Source organism: Panthera onca, chromosome C2 (assembly GCF_046562875.1).
Source record: "Panthera onca isolate mPanOnc1 chromosome C2, mPanOnc1 haplotype 2, whole genome shotgun sequence".
Lineage (NCBI taxonomy): Eukaryota > Metazoa > Chordata > Mammalia > Carnivora > Felidae > Panthera > Panthera onca.
This window is the reverse complement of record NC_138347.1, coordinates 47,521,521-47,541,184: the sequence shown is the minus strand read 5'-3', so window position 1 is coordinate 47,541,184 and position 19,664 is coordinate 47,521,521. Positions and strand designations below refer to the sequence as shown.

Sequence of the window (19,664 nt, the reverse complement as noted above, 5' to 3'; positions counted from 1 at the left end):
TGATTTGTTCCACAGCTCAAAAATATTAATATAAAAATGATTACAATACTGTAATATAATAGAAATAATGAAGAAAATACAAAATATAAGCAAAAATAAATTAATCTGCACTTACTTTTGAAAACCTTCATGGCTGGTGTGAGGGAGACGAGAGAGGAGGATTATTGTGTTGGATGACTTTCACTATCACTAACAGACTCACTGTTATTTATTGGCTCAAAGGAGTCTTTTTCTGCATGGGGGCCATTGTATATGCTCACACGGATGTTGACTACAGTATTAACAACTGTTATCATATACTGTATTTAATGTAACTGACAATAAGGCAGCAGAGGAAAGGGTCTCTATCTGCAGGCAGCCTGACCTAGAATGAAGCAAGCATTCCTAAGCTTACCCTTGAATGGAAAAGCAAAGGACTGTCCATAGGTGCTTTGAAGCAATGAAAAATACACTAGTGCTAGTTGTGGGTATTTTCTAACTTCCTGAAAAATCACTGATTTCTGCCAAATACCATGGCCTGAGACCAAGCATCCGAACATAGGAAACAATCACCCACAATCCCGCAGTGAGAGAGACAGAGAGAGAGAGAGAGAGAGAGAGAGAACCATTGGCTCAGTTGTGATCATGTGGTGTTCAGCATCACATACTACTTGTGTTGCAAGACATTGCTCATTTATCAAGTTAAAATTTATTCGAAGTGTTTGCTTGTCTTGCAGAACACTCACTCGCAGAACAAGTTACCCACAATCCAAGTTTTACTGTACTTGGAATGAGATAAAAATCTATTACAGTGAGATAGTGATATTTTACTTCACTATATTTTAATTATTACCCTTTATTCCTTGAGCTCTGTCTACATGTTTATTTTCCTTCATGATCAAGAATCTTTATGTCAGCATATCTTAGCATATTATACATACACAATACAAAGAAACCGTTAGTACTTTGTTTTGGTAACCATTCTGTACTGTTTGGCCTATTGAGGTAAGAAATGGTTTAGTAATGGAAGTGTTAGATAAGAAGCTAAAAGGATTAGCAGGGACCAGGTTTTTAAATCCAAGCAAATCTCTGATCACAGAATTTGAAGTGAAGGGGGTTGAACTTCAATCCACCAGCAAAGATGTGAGTTTCCTGCCCTTTGGTGAGGACTCGGGAGGCTGGAACAGGCAGGGATGCAGAGTTCGGGCACACAGGCAAGTGCATCCGGGAAGAGAAGTGAAGCATTGATCTACTTCACTGCAAATGCCATGAGTGTTATTATTTACTGCTAGCACTGCCGGACAGTAGATCAGAAGATCAAATCTTCTGTCCTGGCTCCTTTCCCACATGTAGGACCATTTAAGAAAAACCAAACTGGTCACTGCCCATTGCTTCCACATTTCCTCTTGTGATCACACACACTGGATAACTCTTAACTCTAAAATCCAATCTGATTTTAAAGAATCCCCAAAGAATGTAAACTACATTTTTTTTTGTACTTTATAGATGAAGAAAGTGGAGCCCAGAGAGGTTGAGCAAGTTGTCCAAGACTGCATAACAAGTTGGAAGTTGATTCTAAATTGTTGCTCTTTTTGTTGCATGACAATGTCTTTGGGTGGGTAGAAGCATTTCTTTATTTACATCAGTTGATTTCATTTGGAAGAATCAGAAAAAACTCATTGCTTCAGTATGTATTTTATGAGTTTTTTCCCCAGATAATTGACTTGGGCCTGATAACTATTTACAGGTAACAATTGTTTTGGTAACTATTTTAAACTGCCAACATAAGAGAGGCTGGCTAGAGTAATCTCTCTCCAGGAGCTGTCTAGGTTCAATTCCAGCTGTACACGTTACTGGTTGGGCAGCTTCAGGCAAGTTTCTTAATTTTTTTGTACATTGTAGTTATATTTCCTTTCTGGAAAAATGGGGATAATAATTGTATCTGTCTCATTGGGTTGCTGTGTGTAACAACATATATAAAGTATTAGAGCAGTGCTTAGTACACAGTAAGTGCTATATACATGTTTATTCGCATAGTATCTAGATATAAATGTAAATGATGCCAGAGTACATTAGAGCTTATTCTTAGGGGTTCTCATCTTGAATATAGTTTCATAACAAAAAAGCAGTGTCCAAATGAAAGCAGCATTTCATTGTTGTTTCTAGATGCAGTAATTCAAAACCATCACTAGATGGCAATTGTAATCCATTGTGACTTGAGCAGCAGCAGGATTCAGTGGATGGGTCAAAACCCACAATCTATTTTCTGTGCCTCGCATGCAGCACTGTGAACTCAGGCTGCCTCTTCCCCACAAGATGGGCCTTAAACAAAACTGTTACGGTTAGCAACGTTTGCCTTCTGAGTCCTCTCCCAGGACTCACTCACAGGCTCTCAGTCCTCCTGATGGTAGCCTCACAGAAGCCTGGGTTCACTTGCCTCCATCCTACTGTGAATTTGCATTATCAGGAGTGCTGTCACCAAGGTGACTATGGGACAGTGTCACAAGATTAGAAGCTTAATTAGTGGTTCTCAAAATGTTGTCCTTCCACCTGCAGCTTCAGCATCAACTGGGAACTTGTTAAAATGCAAATAACTAGTACCCCATCTCAGACCTGCTGACCAGGAATCTGTGTTTTAACAAGCCCCTCCTGATGATTCTGATATCTGCTAAAGCTTGAGAACCACTGAGATGAACCAATGTTTAGCATCATATAAATGTTGGCATTGGGCGGATCCTCAGAGAATATTTTGCACAGCCTGTTCATTTTGCCGAGAAGGTAACTGAGTCCAGAGAAGTTACATGAGCTGAAGACCACAGGGTTAGGTTTGTGGCAGACCCAGGTCCCAGGGTTTCCAAGGTCCATCTCCCAGCTATTCCCACCCTTACCCAATTTTCCCCTCAAAACTAAGGTCACTAGGTACACATTCTAGACCAATCCCTACTCATGAAGGAAAAATAACTTATCTTTTTATACAGGAGTGGGTTCATTCAATTGACATGTCTACAGGGATAAAAAAAAAAAATGGAGTGTGACGCATTTTCAGTTCTATGTGTCAGTGTGTGCGTATGTGTGCGTGCGTGCATGTGTGTGTGTGTGTGTGTGTGTGTGTGTGTGTGTTGGAAGTGAGGGAGGATCAAGTAAAAAAAAAGCCACATTCTCAATGGCCAGGAGAAGCATATGTGCAGGGTACCCTGGGTAACAGAAGAGTGCAACTAACACAGGTGAAGCGATTAGGGAAGATGCCTAAGAGGAGGAGCCTCCAGAGCTAAACTTTGGGTGATGGGTTGGAGTTCAGCAGGAGAAGCAAGGAAAGGACATTCAAAAAGAGAGATCAGCATAAGCAAGGGCATGGGGCCATGAAACTGTGGGGAATCACAAGAGATTGGTCTGATTGAGGGAAGTATGTATGTGGAGGAATTGTCATGTCAGAAATAATAATAATATTACTACTATTAGCAATAGCTGACATTTACTGAATATTAACTGTGTACCAAGTACTGCACTAAACATTTTACATATACTATTAATTTAATCATCAAACAATTTTATGAGAATCTACTCCTATTCCTATTTTATAGATGACAATAGAAACACATGCACTGTTCTATTTTCCTTAAAATCAAGGGTTACTATTTCTATTTCTTGGCCAGATATTGAACTTGGAAAAAGAGCCTTGATATTTACTTGTTCCAGAATGTATATAACGTATAGTAAGTATATAATTTGAAGATGAGAGGAATATGTTTTTAATAATACAATTTTATTATAAGCATATTTTTCATAAATGCATAAAATCAGGAGGCTTTTGACAGCCTGTCTTTTTTAACTCAAGGATTGAATGTCGCATTACTTTCTGGTCTATCAGAAACTGTGGAAGTAGCCAGTTTCTCATGATAATAGACTATTTGTGTCAGAAAAGCGGCAAAGAAAAGCTCATTTCAATTATTTGACTCACTGAAGAAAGGAAGCTAAGTAACGAGTGAATGATCTGGTCTGCTATCATTGGCTTTGTTATATTTTTTATTTTTGCTGTATAAGCATTCACTATGAATGTGCTTTTCACATATTATATGGATATTAGTCGATACTAGTATCTCTCCTTCCTTGTATACGAGTACCCACCACCAAACCAAAAACTCACGTTTTAAAGTTCTCGTAGGATTTGGAATACCTAGCTGTTCCTAGGTAAGCTTCCAGAAATTCTTGGATTCTTTGTGATATTTTTCAGTGATTTCATCTTTTTTCCTGAGAAATTAATTTTTCTGCTCCTTAGTTTTCTCATCTACAAAATATTGGTATTGGATGAGATAATCTAGAAGTCTCCTTTCAGCTCTAATGGTCTGTGGATTTATGATTTAATGATTAAATGGCACACAAAGCACATTTCTGAGTTTTCTTTGTAGTAAAGTTTTCATGTTGTTTCCATGAAAGAAGTTATCAAACCAAATATTTCTCCCCGAATTTTTAATTGGGATGCTTAGAATAGCTCTATATTTCCCTTTTTAGGATCACTAAGACCTTATCCAGCTCAAAGAGGTGATTATACGATATATTCCCATATGGCGTTTTATACATCTCCAGGCTAAGAACTAAAGGCCAGTTTGAAGCAGATGCCACTGAAAATGATGGATGGCCAATTTGTTTCAAGGTGGAAGAGGTGCATCTTATATGATGCTCTGCTTTTCTGATTGCTGCAATAACAATTTAGAGTTCATTTTATAACCTTGATCTTTACAGTTGCGTTCACAGTGGAGGCTAAACCACTTTCTCAAGAAAATCGAGAAAACCTAACTCAGTTTTCACCTTTCTTGTCTAGAGAACTTGAATAGTCCACAGTTTGCTTTACCTTGAATCAAAGGAAGTGCAATAATCCCTGAAAGGAGAACCTATGAAATGTGTTATTATTTTGAAATTTTGTGATTGAGAAGAAAATTTGCATTTCACTCCTCTGATATGATTTTTGCCTGTCTTGATTGCAGTCAATTTGGAGTGGATTACAAAAGTTTTTCTTTTTACTTATTATAAAAGCAATGCGTGTTTATTCTGGAATTATTACAGAAAAGTGTAAATAAAGACATAGAGACACCTAAAATTCTGCCACACACAGTTGGCTATTTCTTTTTTCTTTTTCTTTTCTTGTAGATAAGCAAGAACATTAAGAAATTGGCAACAAGTTCTACATTATATTTTGAAACCTTCTTTTAAAAATTAATATATAATTAGCTAAGTTACACAATTTTTAATCTCTACCCTCAAAGGTAACATATTACTATCATTGTATTAAAAGTTATAAAATTCTTTAGTTTTCAGTTTTGTCATTTTCAGTGCCATTTTGATTTCAATCCCTTTCTGTTTGTTTTCATCCTCCTTTTTCTAGAATGCATTTAAGGTAGTTTCAACCCACTTTCCTCTAAATGGGTATAATATATAGAAGAAAGCATACCTCTGAAATTCATATCACATTGTTTTGGAGGGTTTTGTTATTTTTTGTTTTGTTTTTAAAGTTTATGTATGTATGTATGTATGTATGTATGTATGTTTGTATGTGTGCATGTATGTATTTTGAGAGAGAGAGCACAAGAGAGTGAGTGCAGGTGAGGGAGGGGCAGAGAGAGAGAGGGAGAGAAAGAGAATCCCAAGCAGACTCCTCATTGCCATCGTGGAGCCTGACTCTGCATGAACTCATGAACTCATGAATTCGTTAACTGACTGAGCCATTCAGGAGCCCCTGTTTTTTGTTTCTAACATGAAACCTTTGCATTATAAACAACAGACAAGCTTCAATACCTGCCAGCAGAGCCATAAACATTTCTGTTACAATATATAGGAACATATTGTAACATAAGTAAGGTAACAATTTTATTGCTGCCTTTAGAAAGTGAACAGTAACTCCTCCTTCATATCATCTTATTTATAAGTATGTATTTTTCAAAAACATGTTCACAAGCCTACCAACTTGTGTACTCTTTGAGGGCAGAGCTCTGGTCTTATTATCCCATACTCCTTCAATGTCTAAAACTGTTCCTGATCCATTGTGTTTGCTGGATAAACATTTGTGGGGTTGAAATGAATTAAATGGAATCAATTCCAAATATTTTAATACTTTTGTGATAGGTTGCATTGTGATTTCAAATAGCATTGCAGTAAAAGGCAGCAATGGTTAAGAGTTTAGCTTCTGCTCCCTTTTGCTAATTTTCAAATCCCCAAATGAGATAATCTTGGTTTAACTCTCAGCATTGTGCTGAGTGCACATAATCAATGCCAAGTAGATGTTAACTTTCAGTGATTTGGGCTATTTTTTACTGTAATATATACTTTTCTCCCTAATAAGAACCCGTTTTTTCCTGAGGACTTTCTGTTGGATTTTTCAAAATGGGAATAAGCTACTTCTTTAGGGATTATATATAAAATGTCTTAAAGAGTTGGTAGGGGGAATAAAATATACTGTATTTTATGCTAAATTTATATATAATTACTATTTTACATTGCCTATATCACCTAATACTCCAATGTCTCATTCACTCATAATGTTTAATGGGAACATATTTTAAAATAAAGTGTGTTACAGAGTCATAAATATAATTTATAGTTCTTTCCATGGTACTTTTACTCCAAGCCTTTCAAGCATCCAGCAAGTCTAACATGACCCTTTTCAATGAATGAGCAATTTGAGGCATCAACTAATGAAGTCTGGATTTTCCCCTGTATGTGGAAGATATATGAAAATGACCAAATTATTGAAGTGAATCTGCATTGCTCTAAGTCTGACAGAATATTTGGAAATTTGTCTCAACCACAACAAGACAGGTGCAAAAACAAGCCTAGTACTGTGAAAACTCTGAACAATGGAATTCTCTAGTCCAGCTCTGTCCAACAGAAACAATGCGAGCCATTCAAACATCAGAAACAATGAGAAACATGTATTACTTCACATTTTCTAGTAGCCACATTAAAAAATTTTAAAAGAAACAGGTGAGATTAATTTAATGTTTTATTTAACTCAAGATATCCCAAATATTATCATTTTAATGTGTACTCAATATAAAAAGTATTGAGATTTTCCATTCTTTTTTTCTTTTTTCATTCAAAGTTTTAGAAATCCCACATGTATCTTACACTCATAATACATCCCAACTGGGATTAGCCACATTTCAAGCACTCAATCACCACATGTGGCTCATGGCTACCATAGTGGGCAGTGCTGCTCTTGTAATTTCAGCTTTGGAGGCACCAGAGGGCGGCAGTGTGGTGCAGAGGTAAAAAGACAAGGACCAGCTTGGAATCATGTGTGCCTGTTCCTGGCTGTGACATTGGATATTGAAGTGACTGTGAACAAGTGATTTAGTGTCTCTGGGTCTCAAATTTCTACTTTCTGTAATGGAGGTTGTTAATAATTGCCATACTCCTCATAGGAGGCTGGGTGGAGATTAAATAAGATATTGTATGTGAAAGTGCTCTGTTAGATCATAAAGCACCATACATATGTAAGGCATTATTACTCCTATTATTGTAGATTTACTCTCATGACTTGCCCAAGGCCACATTCCCAGTTGGTAGGAGAATCAAGGATAGAATCTGGGGCTTCCGACTTCCAGCCATCTGCTTCAACTAAAGGCTGTTTGTACCAAGCTAACTTTAAGAAACAAAACAAAACAAAACAAACCCCAAACCTTTTTATTAAAAAAAAAAAATAAGGAAGAGGGTGTCAGTAAGAAGTAAATCCATATTAAATAGGGTCTTATTGACCACTGTTATAATGCTCTGAAGTTAAAATTAAACATACAGGATATTTATATACTTATAAATCAGAATTACGACCGTTAAGGATTGGACTTTATTGCTGTCATATAACATAAACCCCCACATTCTTCAATGTTTCAAACAACTTCTAAATTGAACTGTGGTTTCCCCACTCGATTTATCTCCCAAATATAGTACAACCACAAGAAAGCCTTTCTGTAGTGGGCCTGATTAATAAACCAGATATGGATCAATTCAGCACGTTTTCCATGGATATTTTTGGTTACAGATGTAGCTCATTAATTCCCATGTGTGAGACACCTTGCTAGTGTGAATCCAAGAGACACATTAATCTCTAAACAAAAGTGTGACTAATTCAGTTCACTTCATACTATTAAAGTGCTTGCTGTGTGTAAGGCACATCAGGTATTTCAATGAGTGAAAGGAGTTTATTTCTATGATAATTGTCACTTAGAGATATTTATTATTTAAATTGAAGAAAGTATGGAAATTACCTACCAAAATGTCTATGACATATGATTCAGTAATCTGTATTTTCAGAAAGTAAAAAGATGATCTGAAGGATAAATCCTGATTACTTTAAAATAATTTTAAGGGACGCCTGGATGGCTTAGTCGGTTAGGCGTCCAACGTGATTTTGGCTCAGGTCATAATCTCACAGTTTCTACTGGGCTCTGAGCTGACCCTGCAGAGCCTGCTTGGGACTCTCTCTCTTTCTCTCTCTGCCCCTCCCCTGCTCGTGCTCTCTCTGTCTCTCTCCAAATAAGCAAACTTAAACAAATTAAAAAAAAACAGACACAAAAATATTTTTAAAAGTGACATTCTTTACCTTTGAAGGGCACACAGCAGATTAGCTCTCACTATTTCCATTTTTCTAACTGTAAGTCAATCGTGGTTTTCATATTTACACTTTTTTGGTTATTTTCTACATTCCTTTCAAATGAATTTCTTCATAGAACTTTAAAACCACACAAAATATTTAGAGCTTTACACTATGTGAAATTAGGCACAAACCAAGTTCATTTTCACTAAGAAGAGACACATTCAGAAAGTTCTTTATTCTTTTTTCTGTCAAAATTCCTTCTTAAAAATGAGTTTCAACTGGTTATTTTTATTAGAAAACTATCATATATAAGCTTCAAGTCTGCTGACTTGATGACTGTGCTGAATAAATGTAATTTCTATTTTCATTTGCTGAATCATTGCTGTTGACGATTGAATGAAATCATTTTTTGCGTAACCTTTACATTTTATTGCTTTTGCACCCTAGTTTAAAAACAAAGCTTAATTTTTAAAAAGTTCAATAAAGTGTATTTTTGATATTTCCACTATAACTTTATAAGCAATTCCTCTCCTCTGCCCTATAATAACCACCTCCTGCATTTTTATGATTTAGTTTAACATTATTATTGTAATTTTTTACTGGGTGAGCCCATCAATGTCCTTGGCAGCAAGATTTTGTTACAAGAAATCCAGAAGCTGAGCCTGTAGTTGATTGCAACAATTATAAAATTTCTCTGAATTGAGTTCAGAGCCTTACCCTGACATTATGAATGTAACAGAGTCATACCTCCTTCATCAGCTTTTCCAACATACACGATTGGTTTCAGTCCTATAAGCTGTTGCTTAAACGAACATATATTTTTTATTCAATGGTTTTGCATTATAAATATTTCATTTGATTAACATCTGGCTTTGATGGAATCCAGCCAAAATAATTAAAGGTACCTGTAGTAAAAATATGATACCTAAGGAAAATCATTAACGTACTTGCATTTCTTCAAAAATTCTGAATGAATTCATTCTAGACAGGATGTGGTCATGTGGCATTAAGGCCAGATGCTGTGCTTTTTCTTTTTGTTCAAGTACACCTTGAGCACAATGTAAGAATCTGAGGAATCTCAACTATTTACTCTTTAAATGACTAAATAAAATTAAATAGACTATGAAAAGTCATTGTACCATTGAATATTAGGAAATAATGCGTTGGGTGTCCAAAAGTCACACTTAAGACCAGGCAATGGTAATAAGCATAGGATGGCTGGGGATACTATGAGATAATGTCTACTCTTCAGAAATGAATGGTATTTTTCTTTCCAACTGAAGTTCAAAAGTTAATGATGTGCTTTATATTTTAATTGCTTCTACTAAGAGATGAATTAAGGGATAAGAAATACTGGCATGCTGTTGTTTTTAAATTGTGGATATATCAATACTGAATATGAATAAAACTGTACTTGATATATCATGCTCTGTTTCATAGATCCTAGATTGTTGTTAGGAAAATTTAGTATATGTCACTTCAGTCATCTGAAAGGAATCATTTCTTCATTACAGCTCATAACTTAAAACTATAAAGTATCAGCCAGAAAAAAAAAAAACACAAAAACAAACTTGGCCCAATTAAGAGTAATTCGATAATGGTAGGAAAGCACATACAGACATGATGGGAGATGATAAGATTATTTTAATTTTCCCATTTGCACTGGAATTATTTATTTTACAAATCTCCAGATCTTTTATTACTTAAAACCCTCTGCTGAATCATGAAAAGAAGCTTAAGTTAGCAATTTTCCTCTGCAAAATCTAGCTGCTAGCATCTGGTGAACACTTGGATACCCAGTCAGGTCCTATGGAAATAATTATTTTAAGACTGTATTCAACATGCCTGGGCTTAAAAATCAGCTAGAATCAGACTCTGCACATGTATTTTACCCTGGGGGATTTTAAAGGCTGGCATTAGTAGCCGTGGTCTCAAGGCTCTTGCAACAGTGAAGACGGGGATGGGACACAGGACCTGCAGGCAGGCCGGATACACCCCAGTTCTGCCAACCGCCCCTGTGCTCCCAGACAGCAACATCCTTCCGTCTGCACTTGGCCCATGGACCACCCAGCGATGGGCCACTGCACTGCCCTCCATTGCTTCTCACACTTACATTGAGACTTGGCCGGCCTGAGGAACCGAGAACCAGTGTCCTTGCTTGTTCCTTCCTGTGGCACTCCTGGGGCTGATTTCTGTCTCTTTACTAGATGCTGCTTCACTTCCTGAACAGCTTCTGAGGTAGAGAAAAGAGGATGCTTTTACTCAAATGGGAGACAACAAGAAGCTGAATCATTATCAAAGTATATTGTTTTGGGATCAAAGGTGAAACTATATAATAGGAATGTATAAATACACACTTCAATAAAAAATTGCTATTATTTACCAGAATGTAAGTGAACTGTTAGGAGATATTAAGGATCCTTGTATACAGACTAGAAGAGAATAATTTTTTGTGTTTCTGTGTATGCAAATATGCACTTATTTATTTTAACACATACAGTATATAGAATTTTTGTCCAGATAAGCAATCTATTGTACATTTTTATTGCTTTTCATGGTTATATTATGTGTTAAGTTCTCATTAATTTAATTCCCATTGATACACATTTGAGATAATTTAGAAAGGATATGGCATTTGCTATAGAGGAAGAAAATTTATGAGGAAGTAATGCCTGAGGGAGAAAAGTTAGATTTACTTAAGAAAATTAAACTTTTCCAGCAACACATTTCTATCTAATTTGCATAGAACAGTATTTGAGTTAGAAATTATTCTTTGTTATTTATCAAGTCAGATCTGATAGAGTTTGGCAACACTTTTGGGTTTCCATTTGACCTTTTGCTGTAATTTAATTAGCTGGATATACTTTAGAAATCATCTGTAATTTCAACTTTTCAAATCACGTGGGACTTCTCTCCACTTAAAATCAATTTTCAGATATTTAACTCTGTGTTTTGGATAATAGGTACTCTTTATTTTATTTTGGTATATTTCATAAGGACTTGGTTAGGAAATATTCTCTACACTTGTTGCTCAAATAAGATTTAAACAGGAGCAACTTCAGACATTTAGATCAATAATAAGATTGGTTGGTCAAGAAATAAGTGCAGAACTGGGTATCCAGTTCAAAATTTCTGCAATGTGATATAAATGATATATTCTGGAGTAGTAATATTCAGTAAAACTTTCTGTGATCATGGAAATGTTACATACTTCACTACTCAAGACGGTAGCCACTAGGCACATACGGCTGCTGAGTTCTTGAAAGGTGGCTAGTATGATTGAGGAACCGAATGTTTAGTTTTATTTCACTTTAATATTATTTGAATGTGTACTTGAATGTGTACTTGAATGTGGCTAGTGAAGGATATAGGTCTAGAGTTTTTCTGTATTCTCTATTTAACATGAAGTGAAGAAGTACCTGAATGTCTTCTAGCTGTTGAATGTCTATAAAACATGTGTCCCCAAAACACAAGGCTTGGGCTCTGATGTATGCGCACAGGCCTGATGGCTGGATATAGCAACATTCTGAACTTTGGTTCAACGGGTGGATATTCAGACATAAATAAAGTCTGGGTTAGCCATATGTGATTTGAGAATGCTTTGTCTCTAGAAGGCCATGGGATCTCAAATTATCTCTAATAATAAAGTTCAATGATGGTAAATGGACTCAAGGGCTTGACTTTTCTAGTTCATTCCTTGTATGGTGTGATTGGCAGTTAATAAAGAGAAATATGAGGGAGATTCTGCACAAACAGCAGCTTCCATGAAAATGAAACTCTTCACAATCAGATTGGGTAGGAGGAAAAGGCTGATACACACTTCTGTACCTTTGCCCAAAGTATTCTTTAATACATATTCATTGAGCACTGCTATGTGCAGGGCACAGTGCTTTGTGTTGGAAACAAAATGTTGAAAAAAAAAAAAAAAAACACAGCCCCCTCCCCTCATGGTGGTTAACTGTATTAGATAATACGATTTCTTCCAAGGTCTTCTTCCAAAATTCATTTTTTTCCAGGATATGGTGAAAATAAAATAGGAGACAGATACACAGAAGAGATAGAAATGCTGATCACTGTTACATGTGTATCATACATCTTACTCGTTTTATTTCTCTCTGCAGCTTTCACAGCCCTGCACCCAGTGAGATGACAAAATCAGTTTTTGAAATGCAATACTGGAAGCAGAGAAAATAGCCCAAAAGACCTCAATGGCATTTTTAGAACGTGAGATGAGTATTGTCATTTAGCATTTACTGAGTGTTTACAACATATGTTTAATATGAGTTCTTTCCTATTAGCCAGAAGAATGTCCTTTACTAGTTTTTTGTTGCTGTTATGGGATGACACTTTTTTCTTTGCCAGTTGAAACACTGTAAGAAAGAGTGCTACAATTACCATTTAAAAATGAATCAAATTCTGGGGGACCTAGGGGCTCAGTTGGTTAAGCATCTGACTTCGGCTCAGGTCATGATCTCATGGTTTGTGAGTTTGAGTCCCATGTGGGGCTCTGTGCTGACAGCTCAGAGCCTGGAGCCTGCTACAGATTCTGTGTTTCCTTCTCTCTTTGCCTCTCCCCTGCTTGCACTCTCTTTCTCTTTCAAAAATAAATATACATTAAAAAAATAATAATAAATAAAAATGAATGAAATTATTCAATATTTAAACATGATTGCAAGACCTGAAAAGGACGATTAGCTCCATAGGCCTAAAGTAGATCATTGTATTTTAGTTCATTTTGAAAAACTGAGCCAGAAATGTGGCAAAGTATTAAGCAAGAACAATTTAGTTAGACTTCTCTTTTTTTTCTTTTTTTCTTTTGCCTCTACAGCAATTATGTAATTAAATGTATGGTTCAACCTGCATTTTTAGATGAACTTTCAAATGTGTCACTGATGGAAATTTAAGGATGAAAAGGATTAAAAAATTAAGTGAATTCGACTACAATACATAATACTCAAAGTATCTAAAGACCTTAAAATCATTCCTCCAAATATATTATTTGATAATGTCCCTGATTTTGTGGACAGGCACATTGAAAATAATTTTAAAAAATGCCTCACAAAACAATGCAGAACTCACAAAGAAAAAAAAAGAGATAAAGTTATATAAATACTGAAAAACCAGTTGCATATTAAAAATCATGAACAAAATTAAAAGGTAAAGCGGAGTTTGCTTTATTCTTTGAACAGTTCCAGCCTCTATGGAGGATTGAAAACTCGGCCACAAGTTCTTTGATCCTCTTCTGTGTTTCCTCCCATTTAATCTGGGAGGATTTGTGTCTGCTTTGACCAATGGTGCACAGTGGAGATGTCACTATGTAACTTCTGAGCTTGGGTCATAAAAGGCCACAAAGTTGCTTCCTTGTTTCTAAAATACTGCCTTTTAGAGTCCTGAGCCTCCAAGTAAGAAGTGAGACTACCCTGAGACCACTGTGCAGGAGCAGACACATGTTGGTGGGCCAGGTGGCAATGTTGGCAGAGCTTAGACTTTCTTCTATTCTTGCCAGCTCACTAAACATGTGAGTAAAGCCTTTTGGGGTCCTTTAGAGCAGCCAATCTGCCAGGCAAGTGAGGAGTAAGAGCAGAAAAAGCAACCAGCCCAGACCCATACAATTATGTGATAAAATAAAATGTTTGTTGTTTTAAGCCACTACATTATGAGGTGGCTTGTTATGCAGCAACAGATGAGTGGAGCATGCCCTCCTGAATGTATGATGTTTTTACAATGAAAATTTAAAATTTGAAAGTGAAATACCTTCTGGAAAGTTATTTGCAAAAATTGGTAAAGACAGTCTTTTTTTTTTTTTTTAGGACCATGTTAATAGTTGTCTTATATACAGAGCTCTTACAAATCACCAAGAAAGGGGTGGCTGGGTGGCTCAGTCAGTTAAGTGGCCGACTTTGGCTCAGTTCGTGATCTCATGGTTCAAGGGTTCAAACCCTGCGTCAGGCTCTGTGCTGACAGCTCAGAGCCTGGAGCCTGCTTTGGAGTCTATGTCTCCCTCTCTCTTTGTCCCTCCTCCACTCACGCTCTGCCTCTCTCTCTCAAAAATAAACATTAAAAAAAATTTTAAAAATCATCAAGAAAAATGTAGTAATACCATGTAGGAAAATGGGCGATTAAGTGAACATAAAATTCACAAAAGAAAAATGAAAAGACTAAAAAATATGCAAAAAATGTTCAATCTCATTAGTAAGTAAAGGAAATGTGAATTAAACAATAGAGTTAAAAGTTTGGTTATCAAATTGGCAAAGGTAAAAAATTATATTTAATGTTGGTTTGGGTTAAGTGAGGGTACAGATGGCACAAATCTTTCGGAAAATAAATTGATATTACAAGAGTAAGGTTTTGAAAATATCCTATTATTTGGAGTGCCTGAGTGGCTCAGTTGGTTAAGTGTCTGACTCTTTAGCTCCATGATCTCATGGTTCATGAGATGGAGTCCTGTGTTGGGATCTGCACTGATAGCCCAGAGCCTGCTTGGGATTCTCTCTCTCTCTCTCTCTCTCTCTCTCTCTGCCCCTCCCCCATACACACTCTCTCTCTCTAAAAATAAATAAACAAACATTAAAAAAATCATATTCTTTGATACAGCTAAGAATCTAGGAATTCAGGTGACAAAGTAATGAGAAATGAGGTATAATAATATATAAAATATTTATCACAGTTTTATTTTTTAGGAGTAAAAATAGAAACAAGCTAAGTGTCAATCAGTACCATAAAATAAACTATATACGTATTTTATATTACAGAATGTTATTTAAAATTTAGAATACAATTTCAAAGATAATTTGTTAATTCTGTTTCCATAGGGAAACCATAGTATAATAGGAAAAACCAGGGCTTTAAGTCACATAGACCAAGCTTTGAATCCTGGATTTGCCATTTACTTTTGCTGGATATTTGGAATTTTATTTATCTCTCTGAGTTTCCATTTTCATATATGAAAAATGGGGATAAGTAACTATTCCATTGGTGGTAGTGATAATTAAAAGAGATTACATATATAAAAGTAAGCATAATAGTTTCTCAATAAGTGTTGTTTCTTTTCTTATAATCCAAGGACACTATCTGAGCTCCATATCCAAATTCACATCATTTTCCAAATTCACTGAAATCTCTTCCACTCTAGCTCCCTCTATATTTCCCTTTGTACCATTGTCCAATCCTTACACCTTAGAGATATCTCAAACACAAAAGCAAACACAAATGAGTCCATTTTCTTGCATACAATTCTTCAATGGTTCCAATTGCATTAAAAATCTATCTACTTTTGGGGCACCTGGTGGCTTAGTCGGTTAAGCGTCTGACTTTGGCTCAGGTCACGATCTGGCAGTTTGTGAGTTCCAGTTGGGCTCTGTGCTGACAGCTCAGAGCCTGGAGCCTGTTTAATTCTGTGTCTCCCTCTCCATCTGCCCCTCCCCCGCTCAAGCTCTGTCTCTCTCAAAAATAAACATTAAAAAAGTGTATCTACTCTTGCCCCACTCTCCGCACAGCAGCTGGGTGAACTTTGAAACAGTGAATCAGATTGTGGTATGCTTCCGCTTACCCCCCCCACCCCCATCCCTTGTACTTGATAGCTCTTCATAGTACTTAGAACAGACCTAACCTTGTTCTTTGGTTTCTGTGCCCCATATGATTCCTACTTTGCCTACCCTACCTCCCCCGATTCTACCCCTTCTTCCCCTTGCCCTTTATTCTCCAGCCACACTGGCCTTCCCCCAGTGGAAAACACCATGCTGATCCCCACCTTCAGGCCTTTTCTGTTCTGTCTGGAATGCTCTTCCCAAGAATAGTGCATGGTTGAGGTTTTCACCATTTAAATCTCAGTGTGAATATCATTTCCTCAGAGAGGTTTCTCTTGACCATCCAGTCCAAAGTCAGTCACTCATCTTCATGTATCCCTAATCTAATCCTCTTTAATTGCACAGTAGCAGCTATATCTTCCTGACTTAATTATATATTTTATTCATTTATAATCTGCCTCCACACCAATGCTTCCTCTCCCCCCACCCCTCCTTGAGAGCAGGGAACTTGTTTCATTTGTTTACTGTAGCATCCCTTGCAATGAGAACTGGTCTGACACATGGTAGGTGTTCCGTACATTGGATGCACTGGAAATACTCCCTGTACTTCTGAAACATAGCTTAGCAGTGCAACAGAAACAGCATTTGACATTTAAAAAAAACACAGAAATTTTAAATTATATGGGCATTTTTTAAAGCTTTGATGGTTCTGATTAAAGTTAAGTACATTGCTCCAATTTTGAATAAAGAAAAAAACCACAAACAAAATCATAACAGTGTAAAATTATTTCAGGAGTGTGATGAGAGCTCCCCTGTCAAACCAGATGCTTTTAAAAGTATACCACCACTCAACAAGCTCCTTGCTTTGAAATGAAAAATACACACCTCCCACCAGTATTTTTCCTGCTGCAGAACATGTGATTTATTTACTGGATAGGGAACAAGTATTAGTAAAAGACTCCCCTTTTGGCACTGAAAGTGTTGAAAACAGGATTTCTGTTTTGAGGATGGTTTAACACAAGCCTCTAGAATGAGGACATGTCCTAATTACCCCGCTGGGTGGATGGGAGTTAAAGCTGTTCCTCTTGTCACTCACTCTGGGGATTGCAAGCCCTTAGCAGTTGGGCCTCAATGTCCAGGGATGATCACAAGACTCTATAGTAGTGAGATCCATTTCTATAAAATCCATGAGAAAAATCTGAATTGCTATTTATAGATATGCCATACCATTTCAGAAATTATATAACATTCAGACACTCAGGCGCAAGTTTGGAGAAGTGTTTCAACATAGTCTGTCCTCACCAGTTTTGAATTTCCTCCACAAAGCAGGCTGGCCACATTCTTATGATTCTTGAAGAGAAAGGAAATACATGTTTATTAAACATGTCCTTTGGGCTAGTCTTGCTAATTGTGTTATCTGTACAGTTTCACTTAATCCTTATGACTGTGTAACAAATGAGTAAAGGCAAGAAGAAGACAGAATCTATTCTTTCACACAATGGGGAACAAAATTGGTGAATCAGGAATCAGCAAGATGAAGGAACAACCTATTCTTATCCCATTGACATTATCCCGGGGTTTAGTTTCAAGTTTTTCAACACAATATTCCACTTTACTCATTTAGGCAGTTGTACGGAGCATGGTAAATGTTCATTGATTAATAATACTATTAAATTGAGCATCTGAGTTATTTAAAAATGGCGGGATTTTGAAAAAGACAATTGGGTGAGGCAATCTGAGGTTTCTGGAAAAGGTTTTATCTTCTCACAGAGTAGTACCTCTAATTTGGTTTCATTAATAATGTTTGGAGAACTGAAGGACCCATTTCCTTTTCTCTCCCCATCCAAAGAACGACTTTATCCTTCAGTTGATTTTTACAAAAACTTAAGATAAAACTAGGATTGAGAATTCTATTTCTACTAAAACAGGATCAATTCTTTTTTTTTTTTTTTTTTTGTTTTTTTTTGTTTTGAGAGAGAGAGAGGGCGTGAGTGGGGGAGGGGCAGAGAGAGAGAGGGAGAGACAGAACCCCAAGCAGGCTCCATACTGAGCCTGACTCAGGGCTTGATCCCAAGACCCTGGAATTGTGCCTAAGCTGAAATCAAGAGTCAGAAATTTAACCAACGGAGCCACCCAGGGGCCCCTAAAACAGGATCAATTCTTAATTATCAACAAAGTCCTGATAAATTAGAAGAGAGAAAATACAATCTCCTTGAGGTTGTTCTAAGTCAGTATTAAAGGTCTGGCCTGCTGGATCACTGGCCTTCTTTTAAGTACATTATGGTTGTAGAGACATTAATTTTCCTTTATTTTAAGATACACATTATGTCACACAGTTCAAAAATGCTAAATCTAAATGATCTGGTAGAGGAAAAGACTGGAAAGATCTAAACAGCTAAAGTATATCTGAAATCTTTGGATTCCGTTAGTTTGGAATCAGGAAAGTAGAAGTGAGAAATTAACACTTTAAGGTGTGAAAAATTTGAGAAATAGTGACTTTAGTTCAGAGAACTGGAGAGCTGAAGTTTCATGAGTTGAAACCTAAAATTAGGCCCTCATCGTGCAACTTAAGAGGTGATAATTGACAGAAAATAGTCTGATATTTTCATTCTAGGTGCATCTTGCTGATACTTTTGCAACAGATAGAAATATATCAAATATTTCCCAGAAGTTCCTCATCTTTTCCCAGAGATTATAGCTCTCTTCAAATATTTGGCATTGTGGAGCACTACTTAAACTGAACCAAAAAATGCAAAGTAAATGGATTCCTTTGGGCTAACTTTATTATGACATCATTGGATTTAATCATATTTCCATTTGCATTATAATCCATTCATATACTTATCTATGCAATTAATTGAGTAATTGATAAATTAAATATACCTCATCTAAGATGACCTACAAATCTATTTGTTTTGGGCAAGTTTTTTGTTTTTGTTTTTGTTTTTGTTTTTTTAATGCCTTGGGTAAGTAAAATTTGACTTGGCTTTACCTCCAGTTAAAAGGTGATTTATTCTTATGTAAGACTAATGGATGATACCAATTCAGTAGCAGCCAACTAATTAAAATGATGCCTTAAAATAATCATTTGATGTACCTTTTAAGTATATGCGAAAAAACTCAAGTGTATCTTTTTAGTCACTTGTCTTATGGAATAACTATGACCCAAATCATGGTAGGAGGAAGCAGGAAGGAAAAATACATGCTGTGTGTGTTTGGGATATGATCAAGGTTCTGAAACACTCCAGAACCTTCATAGGAAAAGCGGGATGAGAACCAGACTCTCTCAGGACATCAGGACATGGCTGAGCTCCATTTCTGGTGGAAAGCTACTTACTTCAATGTTCTAGATGATAGGTTATTTTTGCACTTGAATGTGATGGTTCCCTTAACCCTATAACAACCAAACTATATTGTTCATAATCTAAGGTCAAATTTGGTTTCCAAGGGGGGAGGCTCTCAAAAACTTGCTCTAAAGTAAGCCATAACTCAGTTAAGTATAGTAATAGCTATTAATTATTGACAATGTCTTATGAGTCAGGCTCTGTGCTAAGTATATTTTACTTATATAT

General features: G+C 36.3%; 1 protein-coding gene across 2 annotated transcripts in view; it reads right to left on the bottom strand.

The window, feature by feature from the left end:
• Positions 1–19,664, bottom strand: part of COL8A1 (collagen type VIII alpha 1 chain) — a 151,819-nt gene that overhangs the window by 44,313 nt on the left and 87,842 nt on the right. For both annotated transcript variants that reach the window (XM_060640168.3, XM_060640167.3), the window contains one exon: positions 10,680–10,799. The gene's annotated coding sequence lies outside the window, so the exon portion shown is untranslated. The remainder of the gene's footprint in view (positions 1–10,679; positions 10,800–19,664) is intronic.